This window comes from Corvus kubaryi, unplaced genomic scaffold, assembly GCF_017639235.1.
Source record: "Corvus kubaryi isolate FWS band 111438036 unplaced genomic scaffold, C.kubaryi_AGA036_p1.0 37394, whole genome shotgun sequence".
Classification (NCBI taxonomy): domain Eukaryota; kingdom Metazoa; phylum Chordata; class Aves; order Passeriformes; family Corvidae; genus Corvus; species Corvus kubaryi.
The window spans coordinates 8177172-8198759 of NW_024581133.1; the positions used below are offsets into that span (position 1 = coordinate 8177172).

The following is a 21588-nucleotide window of genomic DNA, read 5'->3' on the forward strand; positions in this document are numbered from 1 at the left end:
AGCTGGGATGACACTGAGAGTGAGTTACCCAAGCAAGGGGGCTCTGCACATCACAGTAACACTCCACAGGCCCAGCACCAGCTAAAATGTCACCTCAGTGTTTTACGTTTTCAGCCCTTCTGTATATACAGGAGCACTGAGAGCACCTCACACTAATTAATAAGCCGCTCTGTATCTTTGTGCATTACCTTTCTTTTCCCCCTTTGATTCACATACAAATTATTTTTAGAAAAGAGAAAAAGGTTTCGGGGGGGTGGTTTAAGAAAAAGCAATGAAGTGAAGTCTGGCACTGCTCATCTGCTCTGTTCAGTGCCTCAGTAGTGTATTAGGTTTGTGGGAATGTGGAGGAGGGAGAAAATGTGGAGTCCCTTCACTCCTGTCACCTCCTTCACCCCAAAACTCCCAGGTCCTCAACAAGCACCAAATCCTTTCCTTCCACCCCCTCAAAAAGCCCTGTGGTTTTACTCACAAAATCCTGGTATGAATCTTTGGACCGTGCTCTGCCCACTTTCCATCCTTTTTGGAAGGGAAAGCTGTTGTCCCAAGGCAGTTTGTTTTTCTGGAGTACCTGTGGGTGGCACATACCCAGGTTAACTGCCTTGGTGGCACCTCCAGCCTTACACTGTAGGCACCATATGATGGCACAGGCACCTCAGATATTCGGTTCAGGTGTCGAGTTCTTGGGCAATTCTGGGCCAAGAAAAGTGACCTGCAGAGATCATTTTAAATCCTGCTAATTACAGTATCCCTGAATCTGCTCTAGTTTTTTTCCAGGTTGAATTTAGCAAAGATGGGAGTGCAAAAAGGCACTCTTGCTTTTCTTCTTGGGCACTGAGCTCTGACACACCAGAGGATGTTGTCTTTCATTATTAACTTTGGCAGCATTTAAATTAAGTAATATCTTGACAGGGGAAAGGAAGGGAATGAAGGGCCCTGGGAATATTTTTTTTCTCCTGTTTAATTGTACTGCATTTGATGTGTTCCAAAAAACACTAAAAAAGCTACTCTTCAGAGACCAGAAAAAAGTTTATAAACCCCCACCAGTTGAGGTAGTTTGGCAGCACATAGAAGGATGGAGAATTATCATCTGTCCAGGGAAATCCACCCCCCACTCCTCCCAACCCTCTTTCAGCTGGTGCACGCAAGATGTTCCTGCTCACTTCATCTTCAAACATTTAAACACTTTGAGGACCACACACCTACAGTGCGTTATTTGCAGGGCTTTCTGAGCCGAAATCCAGTGTGTGTGTGTATCTGTGGGTGGGAATGACTGGATAATGTTACCCTGATAGTTGATGATAATATTTCTACCAATTGTTAAGCTTCCTAAGTCTCCACTTTGCAAATACTTCAGCAGATCGGTTTCTGAAAAACCCAGCTCTCCTTGCCTAGGGAAAGGGACGAGTCAATAACGTGTTTGTGCAGATTATCTTGGAGGCTCTGATTTCCTCCAGAGGAAAAAAGTCTTCCTTACACAAATGCACCATTCTAAACACTTTGGGGGTCGCATGGTTCACTGCAGGATTGTGTCAGTACAGCCATAAAATAAGGCGGCCGTTCAAGCTGTCTCAGGCTGGCAGCGTAGCAGGTCCTGCAGAAACACAGATGTGCTGGGGCTGAGCTCATCAAAAGTGGCTGCCTGCTTGTGAGCTCTCTGCTTTGGGTCCAAATAGACTTTAGGAGAATGTGTGAGGGACAAAGGAGTGTGTTCCATCAGTGTTTCAGGGGGAAAAAGCGTGGGAGGAGAGATAATTTTGTTGAGTCAAATTCCAAATTCCCTTCAGACCTGTAAAGTCAGCGGGAGTTGCTTCACTTTCATCTTAACATGTAAAGAGGGGTGAAGTTAGAACAAAGGAAGGTGGAAAAAAATAAATACGTTGGTTTTTAATAAAGTGAGTTTAAGGAAAAAAGAAGCAGCAATGTTCTCAGTGTAAGGACAAAGACAAAAGCAAATTACAATTCTGCATAACATACTTTTATCTCATAATACTTATTCAGATCCTGGATTCTGAGAAGTCCTCTGCTCATCTTTTTTCCATTTCTTCTGCTGTGGGGACCCTTCTGGGCTGTGCATGCCTCAGACAAAGCATAATATCTTCTGGGACTTGGTTAAAATACTGTTTAAGACCAACTTCAGGCCCAATTTTGGCTTTACCACGCCTTTGCTTCATGTTTTCCATCAGTGCCTCCTCTTCATCCACTGCATTAAGGCAAATTCTTCTTTTATTCAAAGATGTATACGAGTGAAATCCTCCACAACACTCTTCTCAGCTGTTTTTGTCCCCAAAAAATCAAACTTGACTGTGCATGTCTCCCCCAAGCATGTGCAGTCTCAAAATTTTTTCAAACTCCACGAGCTAACAATTCCTTTTGGGGTAGGGATTCATTTACTACCACTCAAAATTTACCTTAATTATAAGACTGAGCACTTTTGCACCTCAAGTTCTGCATTAATTTTTTGTTTAGTCTTGAGGCAAGGAATATCTTTTTAGAGATCCATGGGAGGCAATTTATATATGTAAACCTGATTCTTAGAGTGTTTAAATCTGCCATAGAAGACAAAAATGCTGTGGGTTCATAATTCAAAATGAGTTGAAAAATCACAGTTTAGATATTTGTAGATTTCCTGGTACTAAAAGGTTCTGACTTTAATAAAACCATCCGGATTCTACTGTAAAATATACAGTAAAAGCTGTACTGCTCCCATCAAAATGTTAGGCTCCCATACTCTTATCCTGAGAGCTCCCAGGCTCTCTCTTTCTTCTGAAGAGCACTGAAGAAATAGATTATATGAAAAGTCTGTCTATGCCCAGGGAGAGAAAACCAGCACCAAGGCTAAGCTAAGCAATAGCAATGAATCACGTGTTTCATCTGGGAAGCAGAGAGCTCTAGTTTTGTTTATCTTTTGTGTGGACAAGTTCCCTGGTCTGGGTCCCTATCTTTTTTGAAAGCCCCATCCCCCATCAGTCCCCAGCTGACAGCCTCATTGTCCCCATGGCTGTCGTGGGAAGTCATGACAGATGGTTGCACCCCGACCCTTTTAGAAGGTGCATGTTCATGTTATGCTCAGAGACATTTTTTTCATCAATAGCCATTTTGAACCTTTTCACTTGTGGAGACACAGAAATACATTTATGTTTATGATATATATGTACGTATAAATAAGTGGCTGGAGAATTGTTAAGATGAGCAAAACTACTTCAAGAGGTTTAAGCATTCTGGAACCCAAATCAGTGACATCTCATGAGTAAATGTGGTCATTTGCAGGGTTTGCAGTATTTTTTTTCAATATTTTAGTCAAAGGAAGAGCAGCCAGAATACTTTCATTGTGGAGAGCACAGACACTTGAAATAACTAGGGTTTGATACTAGCCATATTGCACTTCACTTTTCCTCAGCACAGAATGCCAGCTTGTTTCTTCAAATTAAGACAATATGCTTACAGTGATGAACCTTATTGGCCATCTATCTTCCTTTTGTAATCTGGCTCTCATCAAGCTGAAATGAAGCCATTTCTTCTGACTGTGGCTGATTAAACACAGAGTAAACCTAGATCTCTGAGGAGGCTCTAATGATTCTCCACAGGCCTGGTGTCAGCCCAGCACCTGCAGCATTCAGCTTCCCCATTTCCATCATAAAATGAAGCATCTGTTACAGGGAAGTGTTATCTTTTTATCATCGATGGTATCTTTCTGTTTGAATTCACCTACCCCATTTGGTATAAATTACAGCCATTTCATATGTAATGAATGGTCACACAGGATGCACTCTGGTTATTGGGGGTTAAAAGGGCACAAAATCCTTTTACTAAACCTTTATTTAGCTTGGTGAAAGTTAAGACTACATGGCTTGTGTAAAACCTTCTTTCTTATAACAAACAGGAGGAAATACTTACCACAGCTTAATGCTGAAGCATTTTGATATTGCTTATCTAAATACTGGCCTTTGAGTTTTTTGGAAGCGATTCCTGGAGAAACATTATTAGTTGCAGGGAAGAGAAACAGAGAAACATGTTCATGCCAAGGACATTTCTGTCTCAGTAACTTGATTAACTATAAGCCTGAGATGTAAAAGTAGACAAGATTTGTTTGCTAGAAAGGGTAGTTGCCAGCTTAGAACCTGCTGCAAATCCCACAGAAGTCAATTGGCATATTTTCAATTATTTCAACAGCATTTGTTTGGATCAGGCCAAAGATCAGCTGGCTGTTTACTTTTTGTGTGGTCCACATGCTCCTCTATGTTTTACCTTCTCCAGTTTTCCATCTGAGCTAAAAGAGGAGAGGCAGCTCCATCTCAGAAACAATTTATTTTCCTTTGAGAGGGATTTGGGACACAACTTTGCCAAGCATTTTGCTGTTTCCAGCCTGCAACATGGATAGTCTGGACAACTTCACATCTCAAAGAAGGAAAGAAAAACTTCCAAAGACGCTAACTCAGAAGTGAAACTTTGCTCACTGAAGTAGCAATATAATTGATGGTAAAAGCAGTTGTAAAACTGCTGAATAATTCCACCTATTAACATGTAGCTACAGGATATAGAGGTGGGGACAACAACTGCACAATGCCCTTCCTGGTCACATGGATCTGAAAGACGTTATAACATAGCAACCACTCTGATAACATCTAAAGATTGCAAATAAGAGATGCCTTGCTGTGTTTGATGTAAGTAGAGATAAGGTCTTCAGTGAGCCAAAGAGCAGCACAGAGAGACTAAACCAGCTTGCTCAGGTATTGGTATGAGACTATTTGAAATTTCAGCACCAGCTGTTTCTTGGCAAATTCTTGGAGTGTTAAACCATTGAGGTATTACATAAATCTGGGACAGGAAAGGCAGTTACAATCCAAAAATTTCATTCCATTCATTGGCCTATGGCACACTCGGAACAGGATGTGCCACCACTGAGGGCACTGTGATCTACAGCCCGGCATAGCTCAGCAGCCACACAAAGTAGTGCTGTCAATGTTCTATTGAATTACAGATGTTGAACAATCAAAAAGGAAATTATGGTCACATAGCCACAGCCTCTCTGGTGGATCATTTGCCTAGGTGTTTTTCGTAGTAGTCTACAGGTGAAATAATTTTACAGCATAAAAGTAACTTAAAATAATGTACTTTATTGTCATGTTTAAAATTTCAACTACCTGTTATCTACAAAGCCAGGAATTGCTTAATGGGAGGGGGGAAATCATCCTTGTGAAAATAATGAAGAATGAACAATTTTGTACCAACATGCATTTTCACGATCGCTTTACTAACCTGAATTATATGGCGACTTTCTGCTGATCCACTTTGTAGCAAGCAAAATCATATTGTCCTACCACAAGAGCATGCTTGTTATTCAAAATGATTAGGACATGAGTCATCTTAGTATCAAAGTTGGCATTAGTGATATATGGGGCTGATGACTGATGAGTCCAATGAACGTTTGACTCATGTAGACTTAAAATATGCAGCTGAAATGCTCAGTTAATTCAGAAGAGACACAGCAGAGCTGTGATAGCATCTTGTAAAAGCAAGATCCAAGACAAGTAGAAATGCAGTAACACTGGTGATGAAAATAGCTGAGGTCTTTGGATTTCTCAGAACAGCTGAAAAATGGAAGAACTTTTTCATTAAAAATTTCAAAATTCCATTGTTTTCCCCTTGACAAGGTACAAAATGTAACAATTTTTTTTTCTACTGTTTACATGATATTTTTGTAAGCACTTGAATTATTTTTGTTCCCTGTCCATTTCCTTTCATTTTTCCTTTTTGTTGCTTTAGTTGAATAAGTGAATAATATCCAAAATTTCAGTTTGGTTTGGAAAAGCTATAACAGCAGAAAGAAAAATGAAACTAGTTTAACCACTTTAGAGAGTTTCAGTTTTCCTTTGTTCTCCTCTGTAACTTCTCCAGAATTAACAATTCGTAAGAATTAGTCTGAAAATAGGAAAAATAAGGAGAAGAAGGATGAGGAGTGCAAAAGGAGGGAAAAAGAAAACTAAAGGAAAAAATCCAAACTACTGCTTATTCTTAGAGGGAAAAAAGAGGAAAAATTGGGAAATAGGTGTTTAATATTTGTTCCAAACAAAAGAAATAGGAAAATCTGAAAAGAAGCTTTTGTTTTAGTCTTTTCTTGTGAATGCCAACCATTTCCCTGTCAGCAACTGTGTAATTGACTCATACAGTGAACATGTGGCAACTATTTTCAGCTGTATTTAGCCAAGTCTGCTGCCGTGTTTCAGACATAATGAAAGCTTCCAATGCCCAATACTTGCTTTTCCAGCTTTACTATGGGATCTAACAAAAGCCATTGCACCTAACAGCCTTTCACTTAGTTTAAAAAGTAGCAATGTTTGCATCTAAATATGATTTAGGGCAGTATCAAGGGATAAATCTGTGTCTGATACAGTTAATTTTGAAGGCCAGCTCTTGTAAGGACTTCCACTTGGTACCCCAGTGAAGGTGTCCCAAAATCAACTACCTTCAAAGCTGCTTCATGGAGTTGTAAAACTAATAAAAGTTTGTACTGCAGCGGCTGGACACCCTAAGGCAAACAAAGCAATCAGAGCCAGAAACTCCAGTTAGTGTTTTCTTCCTCCATGGGACAGGTCTGGGTGATGTGAGGGTGCTCCCCACCTTCGTGTTAGATCCAAATGTCACTGGAGTTAACAGGCTGTAAAGCAGTGGAGACCACAGCAAGCTGCTCATTTAACTGGGGACTGTAAAACTTAAAGGCCCTTGTTTCTACCTGACACCTCACAGAGAAATCTGGTTTGTAATGGGTCAAAAATAAACATTTAAAAATTGGGAGAATACATGTCTATCTCTGCAACAGTGGCAAACATCAAAGCATCTAATCACAAGCTTAATGGTAAAGGATTTGAAATCTCTGGAACCAGTCTTAGGTTTACAATTAGGCCTGTAGTACAGTGCTCCCTTAGAAAAAATGTGATGATTTCACTCCTCTTATTCTTTTTTAAAGCGATGCTCTTTTACGTTTAAAATCTACGAGTGACACAACTATATTTGTGATCAAGTGTCTTCTTGCTGTAAGATTTTTTTCCTCACCGATTCAAATGCTGTAATATATATAGCTCATATATAATGGTGTCTGTAGAGGCTTCATTAATGGACTGAGACCATTCACTACTTTATTCTAAGACATCAAATCATTCTGTAGTTTTTCTGGGTGGAAAAAATTACCCAAGCTAGAATGAAATATCAGAGGTGGACACCAAGTTACATGATTGTGAAGAACAATATGTGAAAAATGTTGTGATCATGGCAGATGAAGAAACTTTGAGATGAAATTGGTCTTTCACAGTAATATCTGTTCTGTTCATCAACAACAATGTATCTGGACAATGCACCAGTGTCATTGACTTTCACCATTTTAAAGGCCTTTAATACTGATTACTGCCAGCGAACAAAAGCTTTTCTTGTGAGGACTCTGAAAAGGTTGATTATATGTACATTACAGCTGAAAATGGATCAGACGAGTAGTAAGTTATGAAAGTACGAACACAAGAGAATAAAACCATTCACTGGGCTTGAATTACTTTAGTTTATCTTCTTAGGCTGAATTGTGGCTGTGGTCTTTTGCAACTCAAATAAAAAGCATAGATCAAGATGAGATAAAGATAACGGAGTATTGCCAGCATTAGGCAATAAAATCAGCAGCTGAAATGGAAGAAAACTTTGATAACTACACAGAAAAATTTTTAAAAGTGATAGTAATAGAGGCAAAAGTCCTCTGTAGCTACTGCAGTTGAGTTAATTAGGCACTGAGATGATAAGAAGATACAAACATCTGCTCTTGCATTTCTTCATGAAGACATTTGGAACTGAAATTATTCTGACCAGCTGAAGGGACTGTCACTGATGTTCCACTTAAACATGGTTTGAAAGCTTCTAAAAGTTGAGAGTTGTAACAACTTTCATATTCAGGCCCACACAGGATGGTAATAGAGATTCAATTTTTTTTTCAAAATTATGTTTTACACTGGGAAAAAAAGAAACAATTCTTTTCAAAAAAGCAGTTTGGTTCTTGAAAGAATTGTCCAAGGTGTTTTAAAATCATGTTTCTTTCCATGTCTTGCAAAGAAAATTAAGTTTTAATTACTTTATGCTTGTTTTAGCACGAAGGAGGCAACAAAGCCATCACTGGAAGAATTTGTCTTGGTAACAAGAGCTCACACCAGGAGGAACACAGCCTGGTCTCCAAGGTTGAGCAGAGTTTGCAGATTGAGCAGTCAGGAAAAAAAAAATCTCATAAATGTCTTTCAAATATGCATTTTCACTCTAACAGTCACAATAAAAACCGTGGAAGCCCCATTGTTATTCCTGTGAAACAAGGCACACACTTTTTAAAACAAAGGATCCTAAATTAAATTTTAGCCACTGCATTAAAGGGTCATTTCCAAAAGATGAAAGTACATTCTGTGGCAGTGTAAAAGGATAATAGAGGGCAAAAAAGAATTACAACCCACTAGTATTGCGGAAAAAAGAGCATGAGTTGTGATATCCATGAAATGTTAGATTTTCCGCTATTCACAAGGCTCTGCATTCTTAATATCTGTAAAGAATGGTCATCTCACTTGCTAAAATATAACCCAAATGCTCAAGCCACAAGGCCAAAATACTCTAAAGTAGCCACTCCATCCAGCTGATTCTGTCATCTGGCACTTCTCCTGTAACATCAGCGGTGTAACCTTAGTCCCCAAAAATTGGAGGGCAAGTTATGCCATTGACCTCAGTCTGATCTGGCTCTAGGACAAGCAGCTGTGCAGCCCCTTGAGGCTATGAGCCATGGGGAAACTCCAGGGCTCTGGAAGAGGAAAACAGCCCCAGATGCCTCAGCTGAAGGGGACAATCAGAGGTATAGCCGCTCCCTGCAGCCGCCAGGAGCCTGAACTAGTGGGGCCAGGTTTTCAGAGAATCACATGATGGTTTGGGTTCAAAGGGACCTTAAAGATCATCTTCTTCCAACCCCTGTCATGGTCAGGGTACCTTCCATGAGACCAGCTTGCTCAAAGCCCAGTCCAACCTCTCCCTGAACACCTCCAGGGACTTGTTCTACCCTCGCAGTAAAGATTTTCTTCCATATATCTAATCTAACCCTGTTGTCTTTCAGTTTAAAGCCATTCCCCCTTGTCCTGTCACTCCATGCTCGTGTCAAAAGTCCCTCTCAGCTCTCATGGAGTCCCTTTAGGCATCAAAAGGTGCTGTGAGGTCTCCTCAGAGCCTTCTCCTCTCCAGGCTGAACAACCCCAGCTCTCTCAACCTGTCTCCATAGCGGAGGTGTTCCAGCTCTTGGTTCATCTTCATGGCCTCCTCTGGACTCACTCCAAAAGGTCCCCATCCTTCTTATCCTGGGGGTCTCACAGCTGGATGCAGAACTCCTGGTGGAGTGTCACAAGAGTTCACCCTGGCACACAAAAATGGAGACATTCCAAATCAGCGCCCACCTGGTGACTCACTGGAAGGTGCTGGTGCAGCCCCATGTACGAACAACCAATGCTGGCCACTGGGTTTCTGGTGCTGATGTGTGCTACATTCATCATAGTGAGAAATTCATGTGTCCACGTCCTTGGACGCATTGCTCAGACACCAATCCACCTTGCATTAAGTACTGGGGGACACGTGAGACCCCTCCATCAGCACGTGTCACATGCTCCAATGTGCACATCCATACACACTGCTGCGCGGACACTGCGTGCAACAGCTGTCTTCTCAGCCGCAGACAAAAACTTGCTAATTAATGTTTGTTAAAATTAATATTTTTTCCAGTCAGGATTAGTCACACTTGAAGCATCCTGAGCTTCCAGTAGGCTGTCTTAATTAAAGTTTTATCTGCCACTTAATGGAAGAATTATTACCAATTTTGATCACTCTGTTTTTCTTTTAGATAACAGCAGTGCTGTATCAGGCTTTGTGTCCCTGTATAAAAAGCAAAATTTCTTTCAGATTTCAAAGGCAGGCTGATTTATTTTGCAATATTCTACTGCATCCTGGGGTGTCTTGGATCCAATGCTCTCACCCCACGTAGTGCAGAAACCACGCAAACAGGTGTTCCCACAAAAGGAAAGGACACTTTCCATGACAGATATTTTTATGGAAAGCAATACCATTTGCACAGACTGCTTCAGACAATTTCAACAGCAAAAAGCCATCAAAGTACTGCTTTTAGTAACAACTGAAGGTTCTTTCTTTTTTTTAATCAAATAATAATTCAGTAACACTGATTTCCCTAATGTATGGTCTATTGCCCTTATACAAGTCTGGAATAATAGCACCGTCAGGAATGGAATTCAATCTGGAGTCATTAAGGAGCAGCTGAGATCCAAATTCCCCAATCAGTAACATTTTGTTCCAGATTGCAAAACTTCTTATTAGAACACAAACACTCTTTTTACAAGAAGAGTTTAAATGAGCTGTTAGTGATGTCTTCACAGAGAGAGATGGAGAATTTATTTGTACGTCACAAAGAACCTCTTCCTCTCTTTAAAAGCACCAGTTGTTTTAATTTAAACTATTATCAAAAGTTTCTTGCCCCGAGTCTGGTTTTGGATGTACAACTGTACAGCATCTCTTTATCAGTGTAGGAATTCAATGGCATAAAGACCATGCACTGGAGTGAGACAGATCCTTATATTGCTTCCCTCAAGTTGCTAGAATTAATCCAGATTTACACGCCACTCATCCGTAAGGGATGGTTAGTGCCTAATTCTTTCCTCATAACCATGGAGTCAATCCCAGCTGCAGGGAAGACAGGATGCTCTACATATTTTAATTGAAAAGAATGGATTGGTAAACCAAAATTCTCCCTTTTTCAATCACAGATTCAGAGCTGGATCGAGTGACAATATGTCCTAGAAACTGCAGCGTCACCAGCATAGTGGCCTAAGTAAGGAATGCTTTGGTGGCACTTCTAAGCATTTCTTTTTCTCTTAAAAAAAAAAAAAATAGCAGCCAATCTTCCTCTTGTGCCAGACTGATGTCAGGAAACACAGAAATCTACAGAATTCTCTTTAAAGTATTTTGGCAGCATGCAGCAGAGCTTAAATAGGATCAGCTCTTTCCTGACAGGTCACAGTATGCTGACTAAGTTTAGTTACACTTTATGATTTCAAAGGCTTCTCCCCTAAAGATACTCCCCTCTCTCCTCTGTTGTTTTTTTAACAGAGCAATGATCAAAGTGCTTTTCAAAATGCTATTCATGACTACTTTGAGCTAAAAAATGAAACCTAAAGTGATTCCAAGCAGCATTTCATTTTAATTTAAGTGTTGCATAAATTTTGCACGACTGCTCAGCTTCCTCCATTCAACCACTACAGAAAATAAAGAGTTATTTAAAATACGTGGGATATGTGAATAGTTTATTAGTGTGAAATTATGCCATGTACAAGCCAAAAGCTGAAGACATGCCCAAGAGCTTTAAAATGCCCAAGAACTTTAAACCAACACAAGGGTGCTGGGTACCATGAAGAATCAAGGCAACAAGATACAAGTGAAACAAAGTCATCACCTTTGATTTAATTGTTATCATTTTATTCAAGCTGTGAGTTATATGGAACAAAGTTTAAGAAATTGGAGAGCTTTATTGCAACTGAAAGGGAGCAAGAGGAATATTTCTGCCACTCGCACAAAGTATCTCAAGCAAGTAACGTGAAATGTAGCCTTGTGCAGGACTTAGCAGAGATGAAAAGCACTTTAGTCTCCACAGCAAGTTTATATTTTTATGGCGTTATCTAAAATACCCACTCCATGCAAACTCCATACTTACCTTGGGAGGAAAAGCCAAGCTCTTTCTGCCAGGATTTAAGCATACTGTTCCTGGGAAGTGTATGTTTTCCATGCTCAGACTGCCAAACCTCCTGCACCAGCACTCATTACATGGTCCAGTGAGACTTAAGGGCAATCTACTTTCCCCAAAAAACAGACCTTTTGCTCATTTCTCCATTTTTTCTGAAATATAGGGCTTCTCCAGGGGACCGACTTCATCCTCTAAGTAGGTAGTATATAATGACATAATATTCTAGGCACAGTGTCTGCAAAGGTACACCCACCCCATGTGAAAGGCTGTTACCAAAAAACATTGCCATCTCTCTGCTATCCTTGGAAAAAAGTGAAGGGGAAAAACACATTAAGTGTTAGAGTATAGAAGAGGGAGCCACTGGCATTTGTGCTGTTGATTCTCCCCAGTTTGAGGGCCAAGAAATTAATGCATTCATCTTGTCTTGAACGCCGGCCTTCCCTCATGTTATTCATACAACTCAACTCTGGCTGCCTCCTCCTCATCCCTCCTGCTTTGCCTCATGCTTCTCAAAAGGCATTTCTCTGCACGGCACATCAGAAACTAAAAATCTAAGTTGCTATCTTACTTCCAAACCAAGCTGTTGTCAGCATTAAACCTACACAATGCATTACAATATAATCCATTTACAGGGTTTCTTATCATGCAAATAATTCAAGGTGCCTCACAATAAAATAAAAAGGAGGAGAGGAATAAACCTCAGCCATTGGAACACACAAAAAGGAAACCTTGAAATTTACTTTTGAACACACTAATGGCTCTTTTCTCCCAGTGAGGCATGAAGAGGGACAGGGTGGAGGATTTGACCAAGGAATTCCTATTAGCATTTGATGAGACTTAAACGTGCAAATCCACCCCAAGATTACTGGGAGACTGGACTCCTTAAAAGGAGAAACTTCCTTCATATCTTGAAGAGAGGAGACTCATAAAGACACAAATGTTAGACAAAACCTTGGTCACCAAAAGATCATCTTGTTGGCCTCTTAAGAGGAGTAAGATCTGAATTATCTGATTCAGGGCACAAACCATGAAAGTTCCCTATAACAAAGCAGCAGAAATAGTGTTTAAAAGTGAGTGTTCATCTTTGGAGCATTCAGGAAGGAAATAAGGAGGACTGGAGCACCTCAACCATTAGGAGAAAATGGAAAGCATAGAATTCAGTGTAGAATGGAAAGCCTGTGGATATCCTGGCAGAGTTGAACAATTCTTTCTGCTCCCAAAAAAAAAATCTTCCACAACCCTAATATATCCAGCATCCAAAGTTTGCTGTATTTTTTTAATTAGTGGGCATTAACACAGCATCAGAACCATCGTTCAGCTAACATCCATCTATCACATTCTAATTTTACTGAGGAATGTATAAGCTATTTCCAAATCTATACAAGCAGCCATTTTAGAATACTTTTATTATGCACCAATATTTGCTCTACTCCTGGAGCTCTTTGCAGCCAGCCTTGCCTACAAGCTGGGTTAAATCTACAGACAAATTAACAGAAATTTAAATTGCAATTTTACTTTTTTAACACCATTCCCTTTCTTTCAAGGTCAAAATAGCCATGGTTTCTGTGTTGCTGAACATTGGCTCTACTCAGACTTGAGTGACCTTTTTCTTCAGGATTTCCATTTCTACATTCATTCCCACAGATTTAAATCCAGAGTAATACTTAAATAGTGAATGATTTTCCACATCTCTAAATGCTATCAGATATTTTCCTATGGCCCAGGCTAAGCAATAATGAACTCCTAATGTTACTTTAAGAAATAAAAGGCTAAAGTAAAAATGCAATTTAAATTGGAAAGCACTGTGTTGTTTGACTTCTCCTCCTTCAAAGTAAAAAGGCCAATTTACTTGCCATTTGAAGAGGATGAAAGCCTTTCTAAGACACTATTTCCCCTTCATCTATCATATATTGCTGGACATGTATGGCACCCATGGTTTGTGAGAGCCCTTCCTGGGGGATCATAGCTAATTTCAGAAGACACAGAGGGATATGTATCATCTGCCTTTCCAAGATCAGAATCAGGTCTGCCTTGGTAAGCTACGCCTTAGCTTGGTGAGAGTTTTTATGGCTGAGTTATAAAAACCCTGGAAACAGGGGAGTTTATGACAGAACCACTGACAGACCCTTAACTATGGCAGTATTCATGGTTACCACTACAAGACAGGCATTATGTTGGAGGGCAGTAAAGTTAAACCTGCCCATAGGGCATTCCCAAATGTTAACTGCTGGTGCATATAGTAAAATTTTTAGCACAGGTGCACTCTCCAAATAAACTTGACTTCCAGAAACCCCCTTTAAAAAAAAAATAGAAAGAAAAAAAAAGGTTTTCATCTGTGCCACTGGAAACATTTCTATAGTTGTGAACAACTACATTTGATTAAAATCTGTCAGATTTATCTTCTTAGCAGGAGGGAAGAAATATGTGTTTCCCTCCGAAAGGAAATCAATGTGTCCTTATGACAGATGCAGAGTGAAAACAGGGATGGTGTCTCTTCAAAAGGGGAGGGAGGAAGAACAGGTGACCCACTGGATGTGACCATTAGCTGCTGGCATAATCATTGTGAGGAAATGCCCTGTTCAGATCCTATATTCTGCATTTATAGGACTGGTTTATAGTCACTGACCCAACTGTTATTACTCAAACTCTGAAGGCACAACATCTTCAGTGCTGAGGCACTGTGATTTTTTGTCCTCTTCCTGTTTCTTAATTATCACACCTTAATGAAATCTCATGAAATTAGATTCTCATGACTTTTCCTTTACTCTTATTACTACTGCTAGAGATTAACCAGTTTCTTTAAAACAGCAGAATAAAAGCAAATTAATTTTACTCTAAATAACACAGGATTTTGTATTTTGGCATGCTGGTTGATATAGTGGCCAAAACAAATATTCTCATTGAGACAATGTATTACTGAAATTGAAAAAAAGTATTAACTGAAAGAGTGAAATGGAGTTTGATTAAAAGGAGTGACTTAACGCCCTTATCAGACTATCTGACCTTAACAAATGCATTATCAGCTTGGATCATGACATCATCCAGAGTTACCAAACAAAATGGTTTAAAGAAAAATCTAGTTATAAATATGCTACCCCTATGCTGGAAAGCTTAGAAGCTAAAGAGAGGACATGGAAGAAATAAGTAATGATTGCACCTCTGAGCAACTGCACTGCAGGAAGATGAAACAACTTGCTCAGTAAGACAGATTTTTGGCAGAGAAGGAGTACAACCTGTATATCCCAAATGCCAGATCATAGTCTTAAGTAGAAAAACACATTCTCCTTTTGAAATTATTTTAAATTTAACCAAGCAAAACCACCACAGCTTTTAATGCCAAGTGATATTCAGAACCATTCCTTGCTCTGCACAAAGTCCTTTTAGCAAGGTTCTGCCAAAGGAATCAGTAACTTCATGTGCATCTCCAGCAAGGGCACACAGATTTTTAGACAGGCTTTGAGAAGGTTTCAATGCTTTAAACTGAGTTGATGTAAATGTGATGGTTACAAGAGTAAATACTCAGTTTTCAGAGTGGGGGAAGTTACTGAGCAGGGCCCCCCAGGATTCTGTCACCAACTATGCTGATCAAATACGTGTAAGTGATAGAGAATTATCCAACACTATCCAAGCTAAAATATCTCACCATACTAAGTGCCAGAGTACTAGAAAAACAGGAGAAATTCAATATCACTGGGGGGAGAGTAATAAAAGTGCAATACAGACACACACAGAGGCTGTAGATGCACCTGTGCCAGAAAGATCTCAGTGATTGTGAATAATTCACTGTAAAGCATCTATTCAGTGCCCCGCACAAGGGAAAATAAGATAGAAGAATATGAATAGAGAATGAAAATGTAGAAAATATCCTCATGCCATGTATAAATCCACAGTAGTTCTGGTCACTCTGACTCAAAAGAGATGCAGAAAATTATAACACCTTCCTGCTTCTTTTAAGTAAAGGATATCTGAAAAAGAAAAAGAGAACACAATGTCTGACCTATAAAATCTGGAATAGAGAAGGTAAGTAGGGAATGATTATTCACTCTTTTTCATAATATGATATAGGGCACCTGCTACAAGGAAGTATTTTTCTCCTCAGTGTGAATTCAATGATGGAACTCATTTTCAAAAATCTTGGAGACAACAAAAGAATATATGGATTTTAAAAACCATGAAACTTCACTGAGTAATATTAAACATCAGCTTTGGATGTCTTTTAACTGCTGATTTTGAAATCAGGAAGGTACAGAGTTGTCTTTCCAATAATCTTTCCCTAATCTGTCACAGACTATGGCTAGGTCAGGTTTTACTTTGGTTTGACACAAATTGCAGTTAATAGTATCATGAACTTTATTATGAAATTTTCATATAGTACATAAAATTGTGCTAATAAAATCTGTAGATGACAGGAAGAATTATTATTTCAGCAAGCAGTGGGAGAGGATGAGGTTCTGGTTCAGGGCCGTCTGCTATGCTGTATTTACTGCAATATAGCTAAACAGCAAAAATCAGGGAACAAGGCTACTTTTATAGATTGGGAAACTGTCTCAAAACATTTGAACCTGAAGTATTTAATCTCCACCTCTACTCAGCATAACGAGGCCAAAACTATCTGGAGTCCAGAGCTAGAATGAAAAAAAAAAAAGAGAGATTCAAGTAGAAACAAGGAAATTATCTGCTCTGACAAAAACTGGTAATTCAAATCATTTGACAGCTGGGTCTGACTTTACTTTCAAAAGGGAGCCATAACAAAGTAAGACCATAGGAGAACAAAATAATCTAGGTACTAGAAACAAGCACTGCTGTGCAACATGTAAACTCAAATTCTTCAGTTGAACAAAAAGGGAGGAAGAGGACTTGATTTCTCAGCAATAGGACCTGTGTGTAGGGAGAATATCGGATAACATGGGGCGTTTGACCTTGCTGCCAACAATATGACAAGGTGCAAAAATGGAAACAGGGATTACAGAAACTCAGCTTTGAAGTAAGATGCAGTTTCCCAGTACTGCAAACTGCTAAACTTTGAGACCATTTGGCTTGGACAACATGGAATTTATCTTCTTCATCGTCTGACTTGGAACATCCAGCCATTTATACACCCTCCTGCTTGAGAGGATATGGAGAAAGGAGGAGGATCCTTATGCAAGTGAGAGAAATACAAATGCTCAACATCTATAAACCAGAGCCTTTCTCTTACCACTCTGAGAATCTGGAGCTTTGCCTTGTCCCCTTTTATTAACCTTGTAGTCCAACATTAGGAAAATATTTATGCTTCAGTGTCCCAAGCATTAGACAGGTACTTGCAATGTCAAGAATAATTCTCACACCTTGATGTGTAACTCAGCTTCTGGTCTTGCTTTAGTGCAGTATTTTTTTCCCTTGGCTACATCCAGGGTTTTGCAATGCTGGATATGAAATGCTGAAGAGGTGATCAAAGTCTGGGGGGGCAATGAAGAGGTCTCACCAGTGATAGGTGGTGTCTGTTCTTGTCATATTCAGGATTGCGCTGATCACCAGTTTCAGATCTGAGAAGGAAATTAGGCCAGATCAGATTATCAGGGACAGTGAGGGGATTCTTACTGTGCTGGAATACCCAGATATATTTCAGCCAGTTTCTCTGGACTTTAGTATTACCTTGCTACGACCCATTCTGTGCCGACACTTAATATTTGAGGAACAAGAAAGGGCAGACCAGAGGGGGAAAAATGTACAGAGTTTTAAATAGGTTGCAATCTCTGGTCTTATCATAGGTAATTTGTAGTATTTAATAGCCCTGATATACTGGAGGTCACATGAAATCATTTAGAAGTCCTGTCTGGATTCAATTTCTAAGAATGTATTAATCTCTGCCTGGCACGGGAAAGATAATGGCATTTCCTTCAGTAGAGCCTCGGTCGGTGCCAAGAGCAGGAGCCCGACTGTCATCGAATCAGCCAGTGAAAACAAGAGGGGCATTTGGTTGTTTATTTATTGAGTCATTCCAACTTGATATTGGCTTTATGCCACTGAGTATAAGTTCAGAGATAAAAAGTTATTCCTAACAATAGCAGGACAATCCATTTCTCCCCATCTCAGTACAGAAATCCAGTGCTAAACTAAATCCAACCCCAGATATGCAGGTAACCTGAATCTCGACTTTCACAAGGGAGAAAAGGTTCAGGAGACAAGTTGGGACAAATCCAGTGAAGGGTCATAAAGGCGCAATGAGCCAGATCCCTGCATAAACCTTTTGCTGTCTTTCAACAGCCCAGTGCAGATCTGAACTTGGAAAGGTCCAAAGGAAACTATTTAAACCCAGGTCTCAGAATGCAAAGTGAGCTGGTGGGATTGCTGGGGAGCCTGAAGTGGCATTTTTTTATAGAGCAAACAATATAAAGTAAATAAAGGAGAATGACAGCCTCCGTGTACTCTAAAAGACTAAATGCCCCACTGGTGTGTGCTGCTTGTCAGAGGATACAGGCACAAAATGCAAGCATGTTAAAAGCCTCTAGCCTGGAAAAACCTTTTTTTTTTCCTTCTTCTTTAAAGTAATGAAATGGTTCAACAACCTTCTGAAAAGGTGAAAAATCTTGCCTGTTTACATTTGTAAGAGAAGCCTGAATTACCTGCCTTTCCCTTTAAGCATTTTCAGATACAAATCAAACACAGATGGCCCATTATGTTTATGACCTCACTGTCAATTGCTCTAGATAGTGCATGCATTAATTATTGAAATATTTTCATAGTATACAACTTTTTAGTGTTCACATTGTCACAGATAATTTCAACTTTCTGATTAGGAGATATAAACAGCGTTATGTATGAGAATTAATCTCTCGAATGCCATAAAAGTCACAAATATACTGGGGGGGAAGGGAGGTTTTATATATATATATATAAATATATAATGAATCCAGCCAAAAAAAAATTTTAAAAATAAAATAAAAAAAATTGGCTTCAGTCCTGAAAGTCAACATTATGTTAACATTCCCTGCCATACATAAATGATGCCAAAACCTATTACAATTGCAGTAAATTTTGATTACTGGAGTTGTTTGTTATTTATGTCCAGAAGATAAAGATAATATTGGGAATAGCCCTCTTCTTTTCTGCTTATAAATTACATCCATAAAATACTGTGGTTTTTAGCTGGTAAAAAACTTGATTGAGGTTTTCAGCTTGGGTCTATTCTGCTTCAAGAAAACCACCTTTGGCAAGTGAGCAGGTAGTCGCATTTATTTTAATTCTCATTTACTTTCATTAGTAAAAATTGAGCAGCTCTAGACCAAGTCCAGAGAATTCTACAGAGGAACAAACAGCTCCTAGGGGTGGCAAAGTGACCATTTTCAGAGTAAGGTCATTAAAAACACCAGTTTCACCAGAAACTGTCCATTGACACATGCTTGGTAATCACTATATCTTTTTAAAAAATTAAAGTAAAAAATTAACCTTGAATTCCAATACTATTTTTCCCTCCCAAAAAACTGCATTCATATTATGATAAACTTTTCTAGGTAGCATCTGGCTTCCTCCAGCAGAGAAGAATGGAATTTTTTATCCTAGTTGCTATTTAAAAGGAAAGAAGGTCTCCTGGAGATTAAGGTTGCAAAAGCATGTCTACATAGAAAAAAACTTTTCAGTTTCTTTTACTTCTACTTCTCTTGCCTTAGTATCTCTGCAAGGCAAAACTAGAGGGGAAACCCCAAATTTATGGGGTGAAGAATTCAATGAGTTAATCCCCCCCAAAATGTTCCAGATGAGCAAACAGAAAACATGCCTTTTTAATATTTCTATTTTCAGCAAACCCCTCCAATCAGCTGATGGCATCCAAAAGAGCAAAGGTAGAATGAGGAGGGGGGAAGGAAGAGAATGAAACATCTCATAGAAGTAGCCCAAGGGAGAAATAAGTTCATGACTAGCACATTTACACCTTCCTTGATTTATTTAAGGTACAAGAATAGTGTAATATGACCTGTTTGCTACCCTAACAAGCATTTCTATTTGCAGCAGATCAAGTCCAGACCCACTTCTTGTGGCACAGGCACCTCTCACAGCCCTTCAGGAGACCATGAGCACAGACCTGAGCCCTCTGCAGCACCCCACAAGCATGGGGGACGAAGAGCAGCTGAAGTAGAAGGAAAAACCCTATACCCCTCCTTTTTAACCAAATATTGTGGTGAAGCAGCATTCTCTCTTTTAATCATGGCCCCCAACTTCACACAGTCTCCACCTGTAATTTTTCAGCCTAAGTGGTTTTTGGGTTCTCATAGACCCCAGATTTGTTTCCTCACCCCAAGGAAGAACCACGCCTGACAGCAGAGCATTTTCTCAGTACTTCCATGAAACCCTCCTAAACAAATATTCCCCCTCCCCTCATGTCACTCTCCTCAAAGATGTCTGTTGTAGATTCTCTGATAGCCAAAATAATAGAGAAAGAGAAACTGGCAAATAAAAGCCTACATTTTCCAAGACACCCCTTGTCTCATGATGGAGATTTCTAAGTCCTGCAAGGTCCCAGAATTCCTTTAGTCCAATTTATATGCAGGCCCCAACTCTCTATAAATTTCCTTAATACAACTTCTTCCCTTGGTGGGTTCTGTGCATTGTTAGAAGGGAATTGGGAAGGAAAGAAGAGGTTTGCATCTAGGTAGAAGTTTTTCTGACCTTGAAGGAAGGAAAGATGTAGGTTTTCCATGCTCCTCTTTCTATGCAAAGTTGCTCTTAATCCATCCTGCTGGTTTTATTGATTCTGAAATTGTTAGCACTAGGTTTTGCTAGAGCTGAGAAACAGGAGAAGAATTAGATTTCTTTATTCATTGTGGGTCTTCTTTTATTCTGTAGAGGATCGTTATGGTTTTTCTATGGCTTGAAGTGCTGAACCTCACACTTGTGATCATTTCAAATGGATGGTCCCTACCAACTCTTCCAGAACTAGTGCTTATGAGATAGTTAATATTAACCCTTTTTCTTTCCTTTTTTTGCTTCTAAACAGAAAGCAGAGGCCAGGTGAAGCTTCTGTCCTGGTAGATAACTAGAAAGTTTACTGTTTAACTATCGTTTTACAGCAGCAAACCTTTCCTGCTTTTTTTCCCTTATATACTCTGAGAAAAAGTGGATGTTCAGGAAAGGACAGACCCTACTGGAACAGGTTTGGGGCTGATGGAGGCAGGCTGGCTGTGCAAACAGAACTTTAGGGATTTATGATGATCAGTTTTTCAAGCATTAGGAAAGCCTGAGAGCACATTATTTTTAAATGAGTTATATATTTAGCACTATGCCCACCATTCTTTCAGTTCTAATTTTAGAGGGCAGGGGACAACTCTGGCACTATTGTAGCCTTGTCTAAATTTAATATAGTTGAGCAGCTGATGATTATCAGAGAGATTGGCTTTTTGCTCCTTCAGGAATTTTTCACTCAGGAAAAAAAATCACTGCGTAGTACTCTGCTTGGGGTATTGTACAAGCTGTTGTAGTACGTGAGAAGAAAGTGTGCTCTGAAATAGTCTTTTAAGCCTCATCTCTTACTCCAGATGGGGATTTTAGATGTAGGAGAAGGGGATGAGGTTGGTTTGGTCAAGGTTTTCCTTTCCCTTCTTTAGAAAGAGCAGTACCTCGTGCTGTCATGTACCAGTAGAGCAGATCTTTCCCAACTCCTTCTGAGTACAGATGCAACTGAATACAGAACAGGGCTCAGGAACTTCCAGCTCACCTTTTGTCCTGTGGAAGGGGTGAGGAGCGTTGTTCCCAACATCTTGCCCACTGCCAAAAAGTCAGGTGGTCCATCCAGAGCCATGGGTTGTAGACCAGAAGAG

The 21588-nt window shown here is 39.6% G+C and overlaps 1 long non-coding RNA gene across 2 annotated transcripts in view; it reads right to left on the reverse strand.

The window, feature by feature from the left end:
* Window positions 1-1859: 1859 nt before the first annotated feature.
* The window catches only part of LOC121669947, a 69712-nt gene continuing 49983 nt past the window's right edge, over window positions 1860-21588 (reverse strand). The window contains exon 5 of one of the 2 annotated variants that reach the window (XR_006017967.1): window positions 1860-9409. This is a non-coding gene — a long non-coding RNA (uncharacterized LOC121669947). The other variant, XR_006017963.1, reaches the window with a different exon arrangement.